Genomic DNA, 3,889 nt, shown 5'->3' with positions numbered 1-3,889 from the left:
CTTTGTCTTGTTGACACTGAGGGAGAGGTTGTTGTCCAGGCAGTCTCTGACCTCCTCACTGTAGGCAGTCTCATCGTCGTCGGTGATCAGGCCTACCACCGTTGTGTCGTCGGCAAACTTAATGATGTTGGAGTCTTGTGCGGCCATGCAGTCGTGGGTGAACAGGGAGTACATGACTAAATCTGCAGCCCTGAGGGGCCCCCGTGTTGAGGGTCAGCATGGCGGATGTGTTGTTGCCTACCCTCACCACCTGGGGCCCGTCAGGAAGTCCAGGATCCAGTTGCAGAGGGAGGCGTTCAGTCCCAGGGTCCTTAGCTTAGTGATGAGCTTGGAGGACACTATGGTGTTGAACGCTGAGCTGTAGTCAATGAACAGCATTCTCACATAGGTGTTCCTCTTGTCCAGGTGGCAAAGGGCAGTTTGGAGTGCAGTATAGATTGCGTCATCTGTGGATCTGTTGGGGTGGTATGTGAATTGGAGTGGGTCCAGGGTTTCTGGGATGATGGTGTTGATGTGAGCCATGACTAGTCTTTCAAAGCATTTCATGGCTACAGATGTGAGTGCTATGGGGCGATAGTCATTTAGCAGCTAGGTCACCCATGATACAAGTCAGTATTCGACGTCCTCACCATGTCTGAGGATGTCGGGAGATGACATGGTAACTGGCCACTAGGGGCAACGGTGAGCACTCTTACCTTCAAGTAGGTTTCGGTTTTGCCAAAGGTTGCATGTTCGAATACAGCGATAGAAAGTTGTTTTTGGCCTATCCCAAACCTTAACCCTTACCTTCACCATTCAGAGTTAATYCCTAACCTTAATATTTTGGAGTTAATGCCTAAACTTAACTTTAAACACTTCGATATTTTACGTTTGGAACAACTTCGAAATTTGGCATTTCAGAAACGTGGATGAATGTCAAATTCTGATGTGAGACTGTGAGAGCTTGTTGCATTTAGACAGGTTAACTTGGCGTTCTTGGGCACAGGGACTATGATGGTCTGCTTGAAACATGTAGGTTTTACATACACAGTATTGCAGTACAGCTCAGATTTTACTGTCTGTGCAAACTATCACAATGTCTATGTATTCCACATTTCATTTTGCTGTGAGTGGTCTACTTTCTTTAGAAACTAGAAAATGAAGTTATTGTCTGTGTGTTTGACAGCTAAATGTATCCTGCTGGGTGAACCCATAACTAACCTCTGACCTCCCCTCAGGTGCCTCCTGTAATGGCGACCTTGTTCCCAGAATGCCTCACGGCATATCCCCCACGTGAAAGCGTCTCTGGGATGGCGTTACCCATGGAGGTCAGACTTCGTCTCTGCGGTCAACTCCAGTGTTACACAGGAACTGGGACCACAGTACGACTGGGTCTAACACGGTCAGAACACAACACAACCACTCAGCACCATTATCTCAAAGAAACTACCATGTACATGAGTAAACAGACTTGAACTTTTTTCACATCATGTATGTATCACCAGGCTGTATCATAACCGGCCGTGATTGGGAGTCCAATAGGACGGCGCACAATTGGCCCAGCGTCGTCCGGGTTTGGCCGTTGTAGGCCGTCATTGTAAATAAGAATTTGTTCTTAACTGACTTGCCTAGTTAAATAAAGGATTTATTTTTATTTTTATGTCTGTTCCCCTATTCTACAACACACACCTGAGCTTAGTCTATGATAACAGAAACCATGTTGCTGATGTCATCCTGTCCTCTCTGCTCTAATTAACGCCCAGGTCAGAGTTTGTGTCCAGGCTAGAATCCCTGAGGTCCGCTGGCTGGCTGGACAGACTAACGGTAGCCACGGCAACCCAGTTCACCCTCTACAGCCCCCCCACCAACCTGTTCAACAGTGTGAACCTGATGGCCGAGAGATTACCTGGTGGAGCTTTGCACACCTCCGCCCATGTCCAGTCAGCTAGGGTCTACCATTCACCTACTGTGTGGGACTACTTCAGTATGGCATGTCAGGTAACATCATAACACTCCTAGTCCCTAGCCCCATCCTCTAACTAACCTCTACCATATCCCCTAACATCTAGCCCAGTGGTTGGAAAGCGTTTGGCTTGACGGCCACATAGGGATTTTTAATAGTGAAGATATCAAAACAATAAAATAACACACATGGAATCATGTACTAACCAAAAAAGTGTTAAACAAATCAATATATATTTGGGATTTTAGATTCTTCAATCTAAAATGTGCACCATCACACCTCCTCCCCCATGCTTCACGGTGGGAACCACACATGCAGAGATCGTCCGTTCACCTACCCTGCATCTCACAAAGACATGGCGGTTGGAACCAAAACTCTCAAATTTGGACTAATCAGACCGAAGAATAGATTTCCACCGGCCTAATATCCATTGCTCGTGTTTCTTACCCCAAGCAAGTTTCTTCTTCTTATTGCTGTCCTTCAGTAGTGGTTTCTTTGCAGCCATTCAACCATGAAGGCCTGATTCCTGCAGTCTCCTCTGAACAGTTGATGTTGAGATGTGTCTGTTACTTGAACTCTGTGAGGCATTTATTTGGGGTGCAATCTAAGGTGCAGTTAACTCTAATTAACGTATCCTCTGCAGAAGAGGTAACTCTGGGTTTTCCTTTCCTGTGGCGGTCCTCATGAGAGCCAGTTTCATCATAGCGCTTGATGGTTTTTGCGACTGCACTTGAAGTAACTTTAAAAATGTCTTGAAATTTTCCGCATTGACTGACTTTCATGTCTTAAAGTAAAGATGAACTGTTGTTTCTCTTTGCTTATTTGAGCTTTTCTTGCCATAATATGGACTTGGTCTTTTACCAAATAGGGCTATCTTCTGTATACCACCCCTACCTTGTCACAACACAACTGATTGGCTCAAACGCATTAAGAAGGAAAGAAAGTCTGCATATTAACTTTTAACAAGGCACACCTGTTAATTGAAATGCATTCCAACACCTCATGAAGGCAAAGGGTGGCTACTTTGAATAATCTCAAATATTAAATATATTTTGATTTGTTTAACACTTTTTTTGGTTACTACATGATTCCATATGTGTTATTTCATCATTTTGATGTCTTCACTATTATTCTATAATGTAGAAAATACTAAAAATAAAGAAAAATACTTGGATGAGTAGGGTTGTCCAAACTTTTGACTGGTACTGTATATTATGTGTTTACTCAAACCTCCTGCGGCCCAAATTGAATGGGCTCACGGGCAGGAGTTTTCCCACCCCTGATCTCTTCCCTCCACGACAACCCCCCACATTCAGTCAGATAGGGTCTGGTCTTCCATCCACTGTCACACAGGACTACTAGCAATAAGCAGTGAGAAGTGAACTGTGAGCAGTGAATTGTGAGCTGAGCTAGAACAAAGGCCCATTCTATTAGTCTTATCTCAGACATGAAGGCCAATGATATCTGAAGGTGAATATGAGCTGTAGCTTTGTTTGCCTTCATCTCTCCTCTCCAGCTCCTTTTCCTCCTCGTCTCTCTGGTCCAGCTCGTCCTCCAGATCTGTTCTGCTGGAGAGAAAGGCATGCTGGGATACTTGAGAGACCCCCAGAGTTGGCTCCAGGTGAGAGAGAACCCCCTCCCTTCTCTCATACAGTATATACAGCAATACATTCTCTGTAAATCTGGGTTTGCTCACTGTAGTTGTCTGAGTTCTCTTTTTATCGTTTGATTGTGATCAAGCTAGCCTCTTCATACTCAGTCCTAAGCAAACCACACTGAACTTTATACCCTACAAACATTTCTCTCAGTAGGAATTTTCTTTCTGTTTGTTTAGCAATAATAGGTCAGTTTGCCCTTCTCTCTGTCTCCCTCCAGGTCAGTATACTCCTGGTAACCCTTCTCTCTGTCTCCCTCCAGGCCAGTATACTCCTGGTAACCCTTCTCTCT

The 3,889-nt window shown here is 44.8% G+C and overlaps 1 long non-coding RNA gene across 1 annotated transcript; it reads left to right on the top strand.

The window, feature by feature from the left end:
- The first annotated feature begins 1,222 nt into the window (after positions 1–1,222).
- Positions 1,223–3,805, top strand: LOC112080031 (uncharacterized). The gene is made up of 3 exons (XR_011479443.1): positions 1,223–1,381; positions 1,743–1,977; positions 3,459–3,805. It is a non-coding gene; the product is annotated as an uncharacterized lncRNA (long non-coding RNA).
- The last annotated feature ends 84 nt before the right edge of the window (positions 3,806–3,889 follow it).

This window comes from Salvelinus sp. IW2-2015, unplaced genomic scaffold, assembly GCF_002910315.2.
Source record: "Salvelinus sp. IW2-2015 unplaced genomic scaffold, ASM291031v2 Un_scaffold11106, whole genome shotgun sequence".
NCBI lineage: Eukaryota > Metazoa > Chordata > Actinopteri > Salmoniformes > Salmonidae > Salvelinus > Salvelinus sp. IW2-2015.
This window is presented reverse-complemented; position numbering and strand designations above follow the sequence as displayed.